The sequence below is a fragment of the Solea senegalensis genome, unplaced genomic scaffold, assembly GCF_019176455.1.
Source record: "Solea senegalensis isolate Sse05_10M unplaced genomic scaffold, IFAPA_SoseM_1 scf7180000014982, whole genome shotgun sequence".
Classification (NCBI taxonomy): domain Eukaryota; kingdom Metazoa; phylum Chordata; class Actinopteri; order Pleuronectiformes; family Soleidae; genus Solea; species Solea senegalensis.
In genome coordinates, this window is record NW_025321185.1 from 4715 (window position 1) to 25512 (window position 20798).

General features: G+C 41.4%; 1 long non-coding RNA gene across 1 annotated transcript; it reads right to left on the bottom strand.

The window, feature by feature from the left end:
* Positions 1-15172: 15172 nt before the first annotated feature.
* On the bottom strand, positions 15173-18557 carry LOC122761754. Its single transcript, XR_006358623.1, has 2 exons — positions 18384-18557; positions 15173-16834 (listed from the first exon to the last, which is right to left on the bottom strand). It is a non-coding gene; the product is annotated as an uncharacterized LOC122761754 (long non-coding RNA).
* Positions 18558-20798: the final 2241 nt, after the last annotated feature.

Genomic DNA, 20798 nt, shown 5'->3' on the forward strand with positions numbered 1-20798 from the left:
CATCAATCATGACACCCAAGTTTCTTGCTTTCTTGGAAGGAGTCAGAGATAGGGAATCAATATTAATGCAGATGTTAATGCAGACAATCTGAGATTCGTGCAGAGACCGTGTGGTCGTCAGGTGGGAATGACAGATACAAACATTTTAAATTCTCAAAATTTAATAGGAACATACTTGGGTGAACACATCACAAAAAACTTATGATTGAGCCATCAAAAAATGTAGACACGAAGTTGCTAACAGAAGGACAAACATATCCATAAACCAGTGCGATGAAAACATAACCCCCTCAGAGGAGTACCAGACTAAACCATACGATATATAGTATATAATGCAACATATGTAGTGCAACACAATCTTTATATTTCATAGAGTATTAACTGTTCACATGATAGTACTAACTTTTCCCGCATGATATTCCTCTTCTGGGACTTAAGGGGCTTCATGTATATAAATCTGTCATGATTATTAATACATTGGAGGCTGACACACTAAACACTGACAGAAATAATAGTAATTCTCACAGACTCCTGAAAGTCTGTGAAAGACTCCACGCAGGACTCTGTTTGGGAACTCTGTTTTCAGCAGTAGTGGCTAAAAAAAAGGTGCAGTGACCCCTGAGGGTTCATCCCACTGTGAGGGATTGGGGTTATTATGGGACATATGTCAATTAATCAGACACTGGGGCAGAGACAGAAGAAGTAGGTTAAGTTTGTGCCAGTAAGCAGAAGATAAGCCGCAAACGTCTTAGTTCATCAGCCCTTCTTCAGCAGACAGCGCACTGTCATTCACACGTCCATTGAGCAGATGACTTGTATCACTGCAGAACCCCGGCGTCCCTGAACGCATCACTGTAGGGCTCCTAAAATGGACAAAGATTAAAGAGGATCTTATCACTTGTAAACACAGGAAACCACGTTCAAAGGTCAAAGCTGCATTTTTTCAGAACCAAAACATTATTTACTCAAGTTCTTTCTTTACTCTATCATGGACTTAAACCTAAATATCCCTCTTTCATTTTCCATTATCTGACAACCAAAACAAATCACATTTTGAACAATTTTACAAACGTTACCTTGATGGAAAGTACCGGTGTTCGACAGCTTCATTAATGATCAATAAAGCATTTATTAATTCAGTAACAACAAACAACAACAGAACCAATTAGCTATGTGTGGTAAATCCGTCCCGCCTGGTGCTCTGCTGTTTAGGAATCCAGAAAATCTTAGGTTTACCTACATTTTATTGTTTTTTATTATTATTTGCATGCTCTTCAACGTTACCATCTCCATGTTTAACATAACTTATACTTTTATTTACAACTGAGCACCACCTATAGCGATGTGGCTTTTGACACCAAGGAGCCAACACACACACACAGGCAGAGCCACCAAAAACATTGTGTTTAGATCTTGAGTCATTCCAGTATTATTTCCATGCTACACAGATTTGTTTAATGTCATGACAGATGGAGGCAGCTACAACAAGTAACAAGTACAACAAGTACAAGTAAATTCCACTGCAGGTCAGGTCACTCATCAGCAGTCAGGGATACCTGCTTCTTGTCCCCATCCGCCCCTGCGCTGTTGCAATGTACACACAAACAGAAAGTCCTCAGAACATCAGAACAATAATTATAATAATTAGTTAGAAAATGATTGATTGCCTCATAATCAACATAATGATCATAATGTAGAATGTCACTACGAATGAGGTAATATAAGCACAGGAGAAGAGAAGTGTTTTAATCCTCGGCTGATTTCAGCTGAAAGCTGCTTCACCATGTTTAGTTTGAACTCTGGGCTCCACTATCTGACCTGAGTCAGTAGATCTCAGAGCCCTAATGGGTTTATATCCTACTAACATGTAATTCATGTATTCTGGACCTAAACCAGTAGCAGAACTTTAAAATCTATTCTATAGCTGACTGGGAGCCAGTGTATAGACTTTAGAACTGGAGTAATGTGCTCTGATCTATTTGTTCTGGTCAATAAACTCGAGCTGCAGCGTTCTGATGCTGTTTAATGCTTTTTTGTGTCCAGTAAAAATTTGCAGTAGTCAAGTCTACTTGAGATGAAAGCATGAATCAACTTCTCCTGGTGTGTTTGAAACATAAAAGCCTTCACTCTGGATATGTTCTTAAACTGATAGAAGGCTGTTGTGGTGATTGATTTAATATGACTGCTCAAGGTCAAATCTGAGTCTATCACCACGCCAAGGTTTCGGACTTGGTCCCTAGGTTTTAGAGAGAGTGACTCAAGATGTTTACTGACAGCAATCCTCTTCTCTTTATTGCCAAAAACAATTATCTCAGTTTTGTCCTGATTTAATTGAAGGAAATGTTGGTCAATCCAATTTGTTACTTGCTCTAAACAGTGACACAATGACTGTCTTGGACTGTAGTTATCTGGGGACAGTGCAAAATATATCTGTGTGTCATCTGCATAACTGTGATAGTTTACATTAGATCATCAGAAAGAACAAGAATGAGGTAGAGACCGTGATCGTAATGTGAGTAAATAATGTATCATTAGCAATAATTAGGAGAGGGTTTTGGGGGGGAATTAAGTTTTCAATGTAATCAAAGTACAGCATGTGCCAAGCTCTAGCTCCCTTGCCACATCACTATTGGTGATGCTCAAGAACTTGTTGATCTGATCTCAACACTTCAAAGATAGATAAGCAAAAACATTGAGCTACCTTCCAGGTAAATGGCCAATCACAGGACAGTGGGAAAGCTCTCGTTGGCTGGCCAATCACAACACAGTCCATGTTCTGGGGGTGTGATTTTGGTCTGAAACAAACGAGGGCTTCAGAGAGGAGATATTTCGATCGGCTCGGACTAGGAGGATTTTATCTATTTTTTTCTATCACCATGAAAACAAGTTAATATATGTAAGTAGACCTCCATAACTAACATATATGTGCGATACGAGCATTCGATGTCACCTTTAAAAAATAAGAATGTTTTCTGGTTCATAAAAGAGAGATGAGGAGATATTGATCTTAGATGGTTTAGTTTCTTTGGAAACATTTGCACATTTTTATTATCATCGACATAAATCTGTCCAAGACAGTCCTGCGTCTTCCTCTTCAATGTGTCCTGCTTGCAACACCACACCCAACATAACATGTCTCTTAGTCGTCACTGCCAACAGGAGAGTGGTTATCAGATATCGATCTCATTCTTAACTATATATTTAATGTTTACATTTAGTTATGTTAGGAAATTATGAGTTTACCTACCCGCTGACACTCTGGCGTTCTCTGGCACGAGGTTTTATTGCACACGCAGCACTTCCTATACTTTTATTTAAAACTGATTTGTTTTGGATGCACGTTTTTCATACTGTTACTTTTTATCCAAGCTCTTATCCGTCAGCACGTAGAGGTTTTCATACATTTAAAATCATTCCTATAATGACATACATTTGTATCTGGTTGATTTTGGTAATGAGCATGGACATAACGGGGTGGTGTGGCTCAGTGGTTAAGACCCTACTTTGTGTACCAAAGACATCATGGTCGCAAGTTCGATTCCACCCCTGGCTAATTGTACTTGATTCCATTGTAAGTTGCTTTGGACAAAAGCGTCTGCTAAATGACATGTAATGTAATGTAACATATTTGTTCAAATTTTGGTTCACACCTTTTTTTTGGACAGGTTTTGTGTTTTTTTATGGTCAAAAACCCCATAGTTCCCGCAAACGAGCCTGTCAACTTCTCCAGGCCTGTGGGGGCGCTGACTTGCAGCTCTACGACCAGCCGTTACGATACTCAGGGACTATATTCATTAAAAAGATCTGTTCAAGTTGAACAAGAGGATACAGTTCTCCTCCTGTAACCCTGCAGTTTTTCATGATCAGTATTTTAATTTGGCTGTAGCTCTGGGCGTAGTGAGATCTTGAGATCACATGGTAAAGCAGCCGTCACGTGACATGTTGCTATGTCAGTCAGTCATCATCTAACCGCTTTATCCTCCACCAGAGGTGGAGGTTGCGGGGTGCTGTGCCAATCTCAGCTACATCGGGCGATAGGCGGGGTACACCCTGGACAGTTCGCCAGTCCATCGCAGGGCCACACACAACCATTCACTCTCACACTCACTCCTATGGTCAATTTAGTGTGTCCAATTTTACCTAAACCCCACATTGCATGTTTTTGGACTGTGGGAGGAAGCTGGAGAACCCGGAGAGAACCCCCGCACATACGGGGAGAACATGCAAACTCCATGCAGAAAGGCCCTTGTTCCAACCGGGGCTCGAACCCGGGTCTTCTCGCTGCAAGGCGAGAGTGCTAACCACTAGACCACCGTGTGGCCCATGTTGCTATGTGTTTTCTTTTAATTCCCTCACCCTTCTAATATTGTTTTTGGTGGCTCTGTCTGTTTGTGTGTGTGTGTACTACCTCCTCAACCTCCTTCAGTGTTAGCTCACTGGTGTCAAACGCTACCTTCAGTTCTGGGAGAGTATTAAAAGTGCTGCATGTGCCATGGTCTTGCTCCCTTGCCACATCGCTATAGGTGGTGTACAGGAACTAGTTGATCTGATCTCAACAGTTGTCACCACACCCAACATAACATATCTCATAGTCGTCGCTGCCAACAGGGGAGTGGTTATCAGATATAGATCTCAGACATAACAACTATACATTTAATGTTTACCCTTAGGTATGTTGGGGAATGAGTTTACCTACCTGCCGTGTCTCTTTATTTTTGACAGATAATATATTTGTGTTGCAGTGTTGTTGGTCCCTTCAGATCACGTTTTGCAGACTGTATTTTGAGTATTTTCTCTCGTCTTCACTACTATTTACTGAGATTGGATTGTGTTTCCAAAAAGCTGCCACCTTGGTCGTCATGCGTGGTCACATGACGGCCGCTTTACCACTTCCGTGATTAAATATGATGGTGTTTTCTCTCCTGCAGTTGTTTTGAGATTTGTGTGTGTTTTTGGTTTTGAATCGTTTTGTCGTTTTAACAGCAGCAGCAGCTACTAAAATGTCTTTACTCTACATTCCTCTTCTCAGATCATACCAGAGAGTACAAACATAAATAATAAGCGACAGGTGCAACAGCACCCTCTGGGGTTTGGCATACATACCTTGCTCTTCTGGTTCTGGGCTGGTTTGCCTGGCAAGCTCATGGCATTGATGCTGTCTTGCATCATCACAAACTGGCTCTGGTGCTCTTCAGCTAACAGCCAAGCCTTTTGCTGCTGCACCAGAAGCAGTTGTCCGGGTAGGTGCAGGATAGTGTGTTTCGGTTTACCCACTGGTTCAATGAGGTCCACATCATATCCCCTCTACTTTTGGATGAGGCCAGCCACTATGTCCTATAGGCCAGTGTTGGTCTCATCGCGAGCTACTGCGAGCCCATTGAAGTGGGTTGCAGGGGCTTCGCAGGCCAGTCTCTACATCGGGTCCTGGGACTCCTAGGGATCTGTGGACTGTACAGGCAAAGAGCCATGAAGAACATCTTGGAAGCTGCTGAAGAGGCTTCACGTTGGCTCTGGTTAAGGAGGGGGGATGCATGGTGTAGTCGGGGCCTGATCACCCCCGACTGAGTCACCTGGGTGAGGGTGTCTGATGTAGGAACCGAAACACCAGGTCCAGGTTGCACCACAAGGTGTATCCAAGTACTCTGCAAAAGTCTTAGGCCATCATTAGATTTGTGTTTCAGAATACATCCAGAAAATTACTGGTAAAACCTGTGTATGTCCCACTATTTCAAGAAATATCTGCTGTGAATAAGGTCTGCAAGGCTAGCTTTATTCAAGACATTCACTCTCCCATTCACACCTATGGACAATTTAGAGTGTCCAATTACTATCTGTATGTTTTGGACTTGGGAGGGAACTGGAGTACCGTGATAAAACCCATGCACACCTGGAGAACATGCAAACTCCACACAGGAATATGTCGTATGTTAAACTCATTGACCATTTGCTAATATACAAGACCACCTTTTCAGTCACATCCTTCTAATCCAAATGCCAACGATAACACAATTGGACAGACGCTGGTGGTGAGATGTTTTGGAGAAAACTGTATGTGAAGTCCATGTAATATGTTTCCATGTTAATGCCCAGTTTGGTTGGTCTAACACAATAATAAGACTTTTAATAATGAGTCATGGCTGTGAAGGAATGTCTCTTAATTATATGGGAACACAGTTTAGTTACATGGGAACATAATTTGAGTATTTTTGTCTGTTGAAATCAAATTTAAAAAAAGGTTGGTGTGGTTGTTTGCACGGAAGGATTTCAGGCCAGAGGTTGTGTCCTGCATAGATTTAGGCTGTCTTGTTGTTAGAGGTCTGTCTAAGGACAGACCAGTCACGTGGTAACAGTGTAATCCTGTCTCACATGCAGACACTGTTTGGATGTATCTCTGCCTCTATCTCTGTAGAGCTGGCTCAATTCCCCAACCTTGTGACTTAACATCAGGTGTGAGCTTTACTTTACTTTACGATCTCGAAGACATTCATCAAACCACTGATGTAAGGGTTGTAAGAAATTGAGTATAATAAATATTTAATTGGAAGTGTGAGCTCAAACAATACTTAAACACTTAAGTTAAAACAGTGAAGCTGAGCTAAAGGTAAAGAAAGCTAGAAGTAATTGCTTCATAAGGACATAATATAAGATGAACAATGGTTCAAATACAGATCGGTTTTCGACTATGGATGTCTGGTTCAGCCTGCGTGGGGGAGCATGTGGCTTCTGCTCGTCCATTGTGATAGTGGATCGATGTGTGCGTGTCTTTATTTTCTATCACCCCCTTTTACAGGGGAGCAACTGACATTACCTGTGTTGGTTAGGTAATTTACCTATCACCCACTACAAGCAGTGGTGGGCTGTCACGGCCAGCAGGGCCTTCTCTGCTGGCCCTGACAATATCAAAAAAGTATTTTTTTTAATAATCAAATTAATGTGTGTCTGAACGTGTCTGAATTTAATTACTTTTTCAGTATGTTATGATTATATTTCCAGAAAGAATATGGTTATTTTTTGTGAAGCTGAGCTGGATTTTCCATATGTCATTAAACGCATCATAGCTCCATGGACCTGCTCTAATAGTATTGCTGGCCTTTCGTTGAAGCTGCCATGCATTAACGCCACCGATCGATCATGTTTCTGATCTTGTTCGTGTGCCCTTTTCACGGCAATTGTTTGGAGAAAAGAAGGATATTATTTTAAAGGCGACATAGACCGGAAGCTCCAATTAACGCTGCGTTTCTGTGTGTATCTGCGTCACTACCTCGTTTATGAAACCCTAAACTTTCAGAACAAACAGTTCAGCCACTGCTGAGAAAATAGCGTTTTATTGTTTTTCTGGGCTCTGCAAAGCGGATCGGCACTTCCGTAGCTTGATGATGTCATCAGTATACCTCACAACTCCTCTCACCACCGTAGCGCCTCCTGGTGCGGACACATGGTTTTGGTCTGAAACAGCGCGGCTGATGAGAGCGTCAGTGAGGAGATATTTTGATCGGCTCGTTTGCAGCGATTAGGAGGTTTTTAACCATGAAAACAAGTTAATATATGTAAGTAGACCTCCATAACTAACATATATGTGTGATACAAGCATTCAGTCACCTTTAAGAGGAAGACCTACACCGAAGAGGTACATCATTTCCGGTAGTTTGGGTGTTAATGATAAATTGATAAAAAAAAAAGTGGTGAGGACAAAACTGTTGATCATAAATAGTGCCGGGGACGTGTTCCCCGCGTATCTGACGCCTTTTTTGTGTCATATAGTGGCTTGTGAAATTGCAGTTGCTGAGTGACATAACGGAAGATGTGGTGGTAATGATGCAGTAGCCTATACATGCGCAGTGGTGTGCGTGTGTGCGTGCGCTGTGGTTGTTGCAGATCAACTGTCTCGTGAATATAGAGCATAATAGTGTGTTTTGTATGTGGTTGTGTTTGTGCGTGTTTTTTACTGAAGGCCCTGACTGAAACCCCACGATATGCTTCTCACTACAAGCCATCAAAGGTCCACTGTGTAATATTTAGGCAGTGTTGTATAAAGTACTTGAAAGCGATACTTGAGCAAAAGTACATATATCTTACCAGAAAATGACTTTGGTAGACGTTAAAGTCACCTTTTTAGAATATGACTTGAGTAAAAGTCTTAAAGTACCTGACATTTACTGTACTTAAGTATCAAAAATCATTTTCTGATATAAAATGGACTTAAGTATTAGAAGTAAAATTAAAAATATTTAAACAAAGTGAGCAATTACAATTTTGAATATGACATTTATTGTGGCTTCTTAACAATAAAAGCATAATAGAATAGGTACAGGCGAACAACTTCAAACAACATTAAAATTAACCTTCTGTCATGGTGACAAGCTCTCTCTCTCTCTCTCTCTAAACTTCCCTGTGTCTGCTTGTATTTTTGAAACTTTTGGAGTCTGTGGAGCTTCTAGACATTTTAATTCAACTTGGAGATGAAATCTGCGGCTAACAGCTGAGCGGCTAACAGCTGGTGCCGCTAAAAACCACTAGTGACAACAAACAGGCATTACGTCGCCAACTCCACTTTTATTTTGTGGTAATGAGTAACAAAGATGGTTATGTATCAGAGTAACAGTACACTTTTTACTTAGGACATGTAGTGGAGTAAAAGTAACAAAGTATTTGTACTTTGTAACATTACAACACAGTATTTGGGTGGGCTTTATTGACAGAAGCAGAGTCAGATTGTAACTCAGGAGTTAAAAAAGTTGATAATTAAAGCCTGTTAGTCATTTCTTTTAAGAAAAGAAAATCAGAATTATGTTTGGAAATCTATCATTTTACAAAAACGTCCCACAAAATTCTGGAAGAACTGATTTGCAACCTTAAACTGTATAAAACTCAAAACTGTTTCATTTTCATAGAACAAGCCTTTTATTTGTACTTTAAGCAAGGGCCTTGATTCATGGTCCACCATTTTGCTGCATTGTTTTCACAGCAGCACAAACTAAAGTTTGGTATATTAACTTTGAAGAACTTGTGAGCGTAGTCAGAAAGAAAAGAAAGGAGTTAGGAAACAGCATCATAAATCACAACAATCAGTGATAAGGACACTGGAAAGTCGCTAAAAAATAATCATAATCATTGAAGATAAATGAGCAGGCATAAAAGAAGATAAAAATATACAAGGTAAACAGGGAGTAAAATTAACTAAAAGATAATCGATATACATCGGAAAATAGTTTAATTTATGAGTCGGATTCAAAGGTACAAATGCAAATATAAAATAAACTGAATTGTATGGGTAGATAAAACATAATAAATGTATTATAAGTAGACTTAAATGTAGTTCAAAATATCAAAATGATGCATCAAATATTAAAACTAACCAAGTCGTGCCCTGCAAGCTGAGGATGCTTACATCATTAGTGCGAGCAAAGGGCCAGATATATTTACTCAGCTTTCTCAGAGAGCCCGCGGTCTTTGTCAAAGCTGACTAATGCGACCACTGCTCATTCACTCGTCTGCGTCCTGGAAGCTAATGCTTCCAGGCAGCGTATAAGGCTTAATCCCATATTACTGTGGCTATGTTAAGTGTAAGCATCTCACTCACACAATTCCAGGAGGAGCCTCCACGCAGAGCAAAGAGATAAACATGCACTTGTGGTTGACGATAAGGTTAAGCAGTGTTCAGGATCTGTGGGACGTTACATGGGTCAACGGGGTAGACCTGTATCATCTGCTCACTTTCACACCACCTCACCTTTATTTTAATGCACTGAAGTGTGTGTTTTGTATGGGTATCTTTGAGAGGACCATATGGAGGGTTAGGGTTGTGTGCGGATTCTTTGTGTGCTCCTCTTAAGCATGCCAAGGTCCACTTCTGCCACATGTTAGTTGTGTTTGGCCCCTGTAAAGCAGAATGTGTTCCAGCTTTGTCTACATTTAAGATTGTTTTGGACTGTGAAGCAGCCAAACTGTGGCACAGCTGAACTTTGGCTTTAGACTTCAGCTTTTGGGCACAACAGAGACTCTTCCTCCAACCCCAAGTTCCCCTTACAAAGACTTTTAGCTTTATAGACCCTCAATAAATGTTTTGTCTTTAGTTCTGTGTCAAATAAACCCCTTTTTCTACAGAAACCTTCCCACTCTTGATCTTTTGCCCTGTGCATAAAATGGGCAGATTTGACACACATCTCAAGACACCTTGCTGTGTGTGTTACATATGCACTTCAAGCTTCCCGAGTCTGTTGTTTACATGACATGACAGAGGACATGTGGGGGAGGAAAGTGGCTGGCAGCTGAACCCCCTCTCGTTTCAAGACAATCCTGTAAAGAGATCTTCTTGGCTGGAGCCTCTTGGTTAATTTAGTGCGTGCACATTCTTTGCTGTGCCATTTCTTACATAATGTCTGGCTGGGACGAGAGAACTCTGAACTCTGATGTCCTAACAGTGCCTAATGAAATGTAAACACAGGATTTAACTCCAATCTATGCCTGTGCCGAGACAAGTGTATCTATCAATTCAAGGTGCCAGGACATCTGATAAAGTGGCAGGAGTGGCCCCCAGTGCAGTTTTCTGCCGCTTCAGCCCATCTGCTTGAAGGTTTGACATGTTGTGTGTTCAGCAAGTGGTTATTTTAGTGACTGTTGACTCTCTATCACTTAGAATCAGTGTGGACATGCTCCTCTGACCTCTGGCATCATTCAGACATTTCCACACTCTACTCTGTTTATTTCCTCCTCTTTTTTTGGATCATTCTAGAGATGGTTGTATGTGAAAATCCCAGTTTCTGAAATACCGAGACCTGTGCATTTTCCTCTAGCCCATGATCAAACTAATTTAAATCACCATCTATTCATCTATTCATTGCAGTGCAAACACACGAGACAAACAACCATTCACATTCACACAGGTATGAGCAGTGTTCAATTAACCGCTGGACTGTGGGTGAAAACCGGAATACCCAGAGAAAACCCACGCACACGTGGGGAGAACATGCAAAAAGACCCTCGGTCCGACTGGGTCGTAAAACCGGGCCGTTTAGGTAACCAAGAGCCAACCACTATGCAGCATTGTGGCCTCATTTAAATCACCTTTCCTCCTCATTCTGATGCTCTGTCTCAACTTCAGCTGGCCATCTTGACTATGTATCATGCCAAAAGAAAAAATGTTGATTAGATTAACAAGCAATTGACCAGTTGAAACTGATGAAGTGGTTAGTGAGTGTATTTAGTGTATCTGTATTTCTATTTATTCATTTAATCATGGATGAGGCAGATTCTACCTCATAAAACTGTAATTGCGAGTAGGTTTCTCTTGCGGACATTAGAAAACGGAGCTTGTTGTTTCTTGGTTACGTAGATGTTTGGTTTCGAAGCATCAGAACACTCTCTGTATGTATCCCCTTTCACTCGGTTTGCGTGTGTAGTACTTTGCATTCCATCACATTCCACTTCTCTGCTCGTGTCTATACATTACATGGTGTGTGGCCCACTTCTCATCAGGCTGCCCCCATCCCTCATCACCTGACGCGGTTCTTGTTGACCAAGGCAACATCCAAGCTGGTATAGCTCTGTTAGTTGCCTCACTCTTATCCAATGTGTAGGCATACAACATGAAGGGCTAGAGGAGACATGGGTGGTAAAGGCTGCAGTGGTGCCAGTTGTAATCCGAGTACGGGAGGCTGTGACCCACAAACTGGGAGAGTGACAGTAAATTCTAGGAACAACATCTGAGATCTCTGTGCAGAAGAGCCCAGTCCTAGGAACAGCTAAGATACTGTGCAGAACACTCAGGATCCCAGGCCTCTGGTACAAGACCCATGAATGAGAAGGACACGCAGTAATATTGTTTTTGACAAGGTGTCCAAAATGGAAGACCCAAATGCGGTTGCAATAAATGAACAGCAACACAATGTAGGACGATACCAATGACGCAGCTGATATAGACTTCTAATGTACAAACAATCACATCTACAGACCAGGTACAGTAGCCTACGTTATAGCATTCTATACAAATATGATTACATCGTTTTACATTTCAAGATATCACAAAAAAAAAAAAAATGTGTGAAGCTTGTGTAGCTTGTGCTTTCCCGCCGGCTTTTAGAACCTATTGCTCATTTAATGCACAGGCGATGCAGACCAGTGTCGCCAGTGGTGGGTGGTCTGTCAGACGTCGACCCCTGGCCCCGATCTATGTGGGCCGCTCCCCGTAAAATCCGTAGCCGCCTGCCACCTTCGCCCCGAGCCTTTCCAAGCAGACATAGAGCCAGTTGAAGCGCACCACCCGCGGAGGAACTTTAATTTTGTGACACTCTTGTATGATGAAGTAGGGCAACAATTCATGAAAAAAAGTTGAAGAGTTGAAATATGGAGATAAAATTCTATACTTATACCTAAATGAATTTGTTAAAAGACTATACTATTATTATTATTATTACTAAAACTGACTAGAACTGGACTTAAACTATCACATATAGAAATGACTCAAATTTGACTAAAACTAATAAGCATTTTAGTGCAAATGACTAAGACTAAATATAAAATGTCTGCCAAAAACAACACTGATGCAGACCAGGCTTTGACTGGGGTAATTCACCCTGTTTTATGTCGATGTACTATCGAAGGGTTAACCCGAGACATTATTTAAAGGATGAAATCCTACACTGTGTCACTTTAGTAAATCAAAAACTAAAGGCAAAAACAATCCAAAGGCAAAACGTAAACCACAAACAGAAAACATACCTTGAAAGCAGAGAGGAACAAAAAACGTCCAAATAGCTCAGGGACAAACCGGATGAAGTGATCACAAATCAGACACAGGTGAATCACATTAGGGCGGGGCAGACAATCAACAGGGAAAACAAGACAGGAAGTCAAACTTAAAAGGGTACCCACAAGGAAAAACTACAAAATACGGAGACAAGTGTCAGAGGGACAGCAGCAAAAGTGAAAGCGAAGGTCCACGACATGGTAGTGAGACAGGACAGAAAAGAGGTAGCAGAAGTTCAACAGTTTGGAGATGAAGTAAGAGAATCAAGGTTGAGATGGTTTCACGTGCATGACGAGGGTTAGTGATTATACTGGACAAAGTATGTGGAGTTGCTGGGAAGGAGCAAAAGAGGAAGACCACAGAGGGTTCGTGGATGTTGTGAACGAGGACACGAGGACAGATGTTGTCACAGAGAACAGGGGACAGGACAAGGTGGAGGAGTCATGCGCACACTTCTCTCGCTGTTGCTGTAAAAAAAAAAAAGGTATAGAAATATTTCCCTCAATACAAACTGCAGTAAAACAATTACACGCACAGCTTATGTGCAACAAAAGTCCTGTTATCAGATTGATGACTGATCACCTGCAGCTTCTCCATCTGCACAAAATCCCATGAATCATACATGTGAGCCTCAGGACATCGTGACCTGTTCCTGGAAACACAGGCAGACAGTAAATGACACGAGCCAGTGGGAGAAAATATGGTGTTCATTTATTGTTATACCTTTTTAATGCTCATCTTTTTTTGGTAATAACTGCATGAATGGAGCTTGGGGAGTTTATGACAACAGAACTTGGCAGATAATACCTTTACTGGGGCCTGAATGAATAAGCAGAAACATTCAGCTCTTAATTCTTGTATCTTTTTAGATTTCTGTAAGAAGACAGATGAGTCACACAGCATCACGAGATCAAGAGATTTTAGCCTTTTCTGCCCTATCCAAGATTTTCATTTCCCCAGCTGAGACACATGGAAACTGTCAAAACATGTTGTCTTTAAAAGAAGGAACAGAAATGTTAAATACAACACAAAACAACAAGTCAGTGTCCTTTATGAAGGAGGCTGCTGCTAGTTTAGATATTAAAAGTATTCAGTATATACAGTTTTTCCGGTGCTGGTAAAATCTCCATACAAAGAGTTATAGTATTAAAGAGCCCCATTGTAAACACTTACAGAAAATACCATTACATAGTAAAAAGGGGCAATTAAATGAATGATTTGATGCATATTACTTGGTATAAAAATGCACTGTTGTTTTATAGTGACACAGAGAGAAGACAAGTGTATTCAGAAAAAGGCTTGAGGTGGGATTTTAAAGATTCAAAAGTACAATTGAAACAAGTTTTAAAGATGCTCTATGTTGTTAGAGCCAGCCTTTGCTAATTCTCTTACGGGACACTAGTGGTATGGTTGTTAGTGCTGTGTTTTCATTACGCTTTCCATCATTTTCCTGCCCAGTTTGTGGCTGTTCAAGCTTCGTCTGAGAGCAGACTGCGGGCGATTGCCTCGACTTCCCTGGGATATTTACACTGACTGCAAGGGACTGACATTTTTCTGTGGCCCAATCAGCCGACTGTCATGGGTAGAGCTAAACCGTTCCATACCATTTTACTCTGGAACAATTGAACCGTGGGGGGGGGGTTGTTATTCATGATGGAAATGCAAAGAAATACGTGCCGTGCTGTACCGAACCAAACCCTTCCATTCGGGTGGAAACCTAACTTAAATGAGGCTCTGCGTCAGTCTAGCGTTCCAATTTCTCACCAGGATTCCACGGTTGCACTTCTTCCTTGTCCCTTTTGGCTCTTATTCCAGCATCAGCAACAACTGCTTGGGACAATATGCAATACATGTTGATATTCAGAGTTTCAGACATGAAGAGATTGCATTGGGCCATCTGTGACGGTATCTGTGCTTATTTGATGGGAGGAGCTCACAATCGTAACAACCTGCAGAGGAAAATCACCGTCTACTGCAGTTTTAATATCTAGTCAAGGGATCTGCAGTGTTGTAGGAAGAATAAGTGCTCCAAATTTCAAAGAATCCAATCGAGAATGTTTAATTTATAAATATGGTGAACTAACCAGCCATTTAAGATCAGCATGAATTGACAGTGTGTAACTTTGAGCCCAGTCCAGACTCTCAGTTTTCACTCTGTCCTGCTCTGACACAGGGTCAGTGTAGAGGTGTTAAACAGGAACTAGCTGAAGTGTTAAGCCCAGGATGCACTGCTCCAACTGTTGACAGATGGCAAAGAACGTCAACCAACTGCCATGTTGCCTCAGTTGGCATGTGTTAGGGGAAAAAAACACACACACACACACCCCTCATCGTCTACAGCCGACAAGCTACCAGCACCTTGGTGAGAGGAGACTACTTTCCTTACCAGCAGATGGCAGTAGAAAGACTATACACAGGCAGGTGGTGCATATTCATTGTTTGTTTATTGTCATCACACAGACAGATGGACTGATAAGAACTGGAGCCGGAGGCTTGCTATGTCTTTTCCATATCTCTTCTCATAGTTTGATTGGCTGGGGCAATTTTGTTTTTCAGTGTATGCCAGAGCCAATTCAAGCTGTCGACAGGAGTCCTGCCTGGTTTAGATTAGTTGGTTCAACTAGTAAACACCAAGTCTGTTTACATGACATCAGGAAGATATGGAATTACTGTGTTAATCCGACTAAAACTGGAATCACTTTCAAAGTCAGACTGCACCCGGGCGCATTATCGGCACCCAGACAGTGTGGTTGGTGATGAGTTGCTACACTGCACATGTCCAACTGTTCCTGTCCCCAGGTTTTAAACCCAGAATAATAGAAGTAGACGAGAAATCTTGCAGGATGTCCAGTGGCTCACTTGTATGATCGGGTACACAGACTGGAGCCAAAGACTGGAAAGCCATCAAAGATCTCTCAGAAGAAGAGGAGAAGGGGAGATTCTGAGCTGGGGGACCCAAACAGCAACATAGTGGAACCTGAGCATCAAAATCCAGCTGCATGGAGGAGCAGGGAAACTGTTATCCCACCATCCTGAGATGTACTGGAATTAAAAGGATGAAACGTCAAGGAAGGTTGGTTCCCAGCTGATGAAGAGGAAACGCTTTGCAGGAAATTACACCTGTAAATACAAATGAACTGACAAGGTCCATACATACTGGACTGATGAGGGGTTAATGGATGGTAGAAAGACACAGAATGGCACTTGACATGCTAACAACTAGCTGCGGGCTAAAGTTCTTTTGGTCCGTGACTTGCTAGTTGTTTCTCAGTCCAATGGCTGAATCCTCTGAAGGGTGAGTAGGTTGACAAATGCATACTCCATAGAATCCAGCCCTTGGCTTGAGACACAGCTAATGGGCCCTCAGAAAATGTCTATTATTAAAGAGTGTTGTCACATAGTGTTGGGGAGGCTGACACTAAAAGGACAATATTCCAATTCAATGGCATAGTTGACCTAAAACTCAACTCAGCTCAACTTAACCGAGCACAGAGAACATGCTGACTGTCTCCATGGAACTTGAATCATATGGAAATATAACATCTACATGTAGATTGAGCTGCAGAGAAGGAGGAAAAGCAGAAGACCACAGAGATGTTGTGACGGAGGATACATTTCCAGGGCGCCTCCAACCCAAACAAAATTGTAACTGTGGGTCACAAATAATTTTTATTAAAACAAACATCTAGAGGATGCCAGTTGTGCTTTGTTGTTTACACATGCTGTTATCACAGTATTCACAAAGTTTCCTCTTACTGACGTGACTGGAGTGTATGTCTTTAAGTGTCTCTTCAATTTATTAGGTCTCATGCCGTCCCCTGCCACCAGAGTTTTGAGACACAACACACAGAGAAGTCTTTCTTCATCTCCTACCACATGCACGTGAGTCCAAGACTGAGATACACATCATTATATTTGCTCATCTCTGTGAATCATCATTCACATTGGCTGACAGTAAGATTGTCCGTTCCCCAAACGCACATTCTTTGTCCAGTGAACTAGACGAAAGAGTGTGATCACCATGGCAGTGGATTTGTGTCTTCTACATCCCTAAAATGAGTTGCTCCGACGCCTGCTACATGTTGTGACCTGAAAAAAAAATCACACATCACCCAGGAGTGATCTTGCGTCCCCCCACAGTTTGAGAAATGCTAGTGGATAGGTCAAGATGGAGGCAAATGATCCGCCGCAAAGGGAGAAACTGAAAGAAGAAGAACATCTACACTGGACAAATATTTTATTAGTCCAGTCTAAAAACCAATAAACTAGACTTACCCTTTCAAGACAAGTCACAGTGAGTTCCTAAGCAACAAAGATGTGAGAGACACTTGCTGGGGTGATAATTGTGCTGTTTATGTGACTCTTTTTCAGCATTGGAGAAGCTGGAGCCCGAGAGTCGTGTTGTCTCCCTGTTGCCTAACAGATGGCCTCAGTGTTTTCCGTTGAACTAGACTTTAATGTGTTCAACAGCAGCTCTGCTGCACAGTGGACCCACCGCTGGGATCTGAGCTTACATGCTATTCAGAACCTCAGGGCTCCATTAACGTGACACACGGCCTTTGTCTTTGCCTCTAAGTCTCCCGCACAGCGAAGCCAGTTACAAAGTACAGGACGACAACAATGACACAAACATGTGCACATATTTAAATCAGCTCGGACACGTCGACAGGGCCTCACTATCGACTGACCCTCAGCACGACCCAGTCGACTGGTGATTCACGGGTGATGTGTCAAACAGCCTCATTCAGAAACTCTTCCCATGGGTTCAGAGGGCGACGTGAACCGTTTACTTGTTTCCCCTGCAAAGCTGTTTCACATCAGGCAGCCACTGCCACACTGGTGATAAGCTGAGAAGTGGCGCCATCTTCAGGTGACTTCCTGAACTTGATCGTAAAGGGTTCTTTCTGATGACTAAAAACATACATGAATGCAGGTGTTTATCAGCACGACAGCGGACAAACAGTAAGAAAAACAGGGAGTTTTAAAAGAAAATTCATTCATTCATTCATTCATTCATTCATCCATCATCTCATGCTTTATCCTCTACATGAGGGTCACTGGGCTGCAGACATAGGGCGAAAGGCGGGGTCACACCCTGGACAGGTTGCCAGTCCATCGCAGGGCTACATAGAGATGAACAATCATTCACTTTGGTGTCTTTGCATTAGGCACGGCCCCACCAGAGGGCGCTGCTGTGCAGGGGAGGATTCTAAGCTTTTATTTAAGTTTTCCTGTGTCAAAAATGCCATTGAGCACAAGTTAATAATAAATTCTAATTTGTCGCCAATGAAATTTCTGCAGTTTTCTTTTGATAAACTCAATTTCCTCTGTAGACACTTCATGTGTAGCTGTGTCATCAGGCATTATTCAGCTGTAACTTTGTGTCTAAGGTGCAGTGGTCCCCTCTCTTACTTGCAACTGTGTTTTTGTTGTGAAGGTATGAGAGTAACACGTGGTATTTCTGGATTGCATTAAAAGATTTTCACCAGAATTTCCAGACCAAAATTGCCACTGCTCACACCTATGGGCAATTTTAGAGTGTTCAATTACCCTCTGTGAGAACCAGCAACCCTCTTGCTAGCCACTGTTTAGAAATTACATTTTTATGTGTGTGTGTGTGTGTACTTGTATTTCTTACCTCTTTAGGTCCACATGGAGAATGCTTTGTGTAAGACTGAATGGAAGTCAGTGCTGCGTCCTACAAAGCTACGCAAACCCCATGTGTGCCTATGTGGATCAAGGATCGGTCTCTGCAGCCGTCTGAGGACCCACGCGTGGAGGATGACCCTGGAGACAGGACGGTCATGCGCATCTTGAGTGATAGCCTTTGACTCGTCTACGACACAGCTTTGTGAGTAACAAAAAAAACTTAAACACTACAGGAAATGAGGACATTTGTAGCTGTGCTGCATTGATTACACAAATTACATCAAATATAAGTCTTTAAGTGTGGATTCAGAGGAAATTATTTTCAAGATTTACACTTGTGCCTTTTATTTGGATAAAACACTGAATGTTATGCGTTTGTAAACACTATAACAAGCAGTAAGAATATCTGAGTATTTAATAAAGTATTTGGAAACAACTGTAATAATGAATCAGAATCAGGATAATCAATGGCAATGTAGAAAAATACAGTGACAATGAAAACAATTGAGAAATGACTGAAAATGAATTACAGAAAATACCATATATTAATAAATACCAACAAATATTTATCATATCATATATTTAATGTTAATACACCCTGCTGTTGTTAATCCTGTGTGTATGTGAGGTTAATGGGATTACTATTACTAATAGTAGTAGTAGTAAATATTATTATATTATAAATATTAGACCTGGTGAGGGCGCTATGACAAAGGAAACGTCCTCCAAGTAACTACAGTTTCTAAACCACTCATCACTGACCTCACCAGCTGATTTCAACAAGTTCAAATAAAGTCATGATAAATAAAAACACAACGCGTGTTTGCTTTGTCACGTTTAATCGTCCAAACAAGTCTTTCCCGCCACCAAGCTTTGACTGAGTACTGGATGACATCATCTAAACATATTGTTGCTGTTAGTGGAGGGTTTTTACACGCACACCGTTCACAAACAGTTACCTGTGAGCTCACGGCAGGCGAGACAGGCTGATGTGCAGATTCGATCCTTCAAGCGAACGGAAGACACGCAAGAGTAAGACGAGGGACTCACACTCTCAGGAATGTCATTCGTTAAAGAGTGAACATAAAATCCGCAGTTCAAGATATGAACATAAAATCTCTAGAATAATATAACCTCAAAAATAAAAGCTTGGATAAGTCAATGTTTACTGCTTTTGGTTTGACCTCAGTACAACAACACAACATCCCATAACGACCATGACTGAGTCACTGACTGAGTGACAGGAAATGGACATTAAACAGACTTTATTTAGCCTCTGCCTTAAAGGGATAGTTAGGATTTATTTTGAAGTGGGAGGAAATGAGGCACTAATGCATAATCGGGGTGTTACATAAGTGTCTGGTGGGGCAAAAAAAAAAAGTATGTGATGTTCTAACTGCACTTTATTTTGAATATTTGATAGTAATCAGACAGCCCTTTCCTTTGGGGCTATACTTTCTCAACATATTCCTGCGTGTATCGTCACAGCTGTGACAGTTTTTATGACACGCATACTTGTGTCGCAGCATTTTCTTCATTGTGCAAAACATAATAGTGGACATAAAGGTTAAGGAGGTTATTCAGCCTACATATCGGGGGATCTCTGCGTGTTTGCTGATACATGATAATACATTTGAAAGCCATTAACGGCCGATACCGATATTGTGCCGGTAATATTGCGCATTGTATGTTGATTTTCCAGTTACTAGAAGCCGCAGCTTGACTGCAGAAGCATCAGTTTCAATTGTATTTAAGTTTATTCTTAAGTCCATATTCATGTGCTTGTGAGGACGCAAACAAACGTGTAAACAACATGAAAAAAGAAAAAAACTTCCTGCCTGCGTGTGACTGAAATCACAGCACAGCAGTGGGATCGAAGCAATATTGCTACGTCACATTTTCCAATAAAAGTGCAAGCTGGTGCGTAGCGTGGTGGACTCCTCTGTTCTTTTAGTAACAAAATAAACGTGACTTCAATACAAGAGCTGTTGCTAAATGGTGTTGGGGTCAAACTTCAATTTTCAAAGTCCAAAAAACTACAAGCCACAAATAACAGGTAAAATAAATTCATGCATACATGATGCAAAGATATTCCATTAATATAAAACACACCCTTTACCTCAAGACACATTCAGCAACACTCCAGAGCAGGGTCACATAATAATCCATATACTGCATGTTTTTCACATTTAAAGTCTTTCTGAAAATACACCTGTAACATGGCTCCTTTTGAAAATATATATTCTGTCAAATACACTGTAAATAACATAAAACCAACAAACATACAGAATTATACGCTTTGCTTTTCCCCGTCATTGTTTTTTTGTTTTTTTCCTGCCAGAGCAAACGCATTAAAAACCTCACACACCACTGCAACAGCTGCAACCTCAGACTTTAAACCACC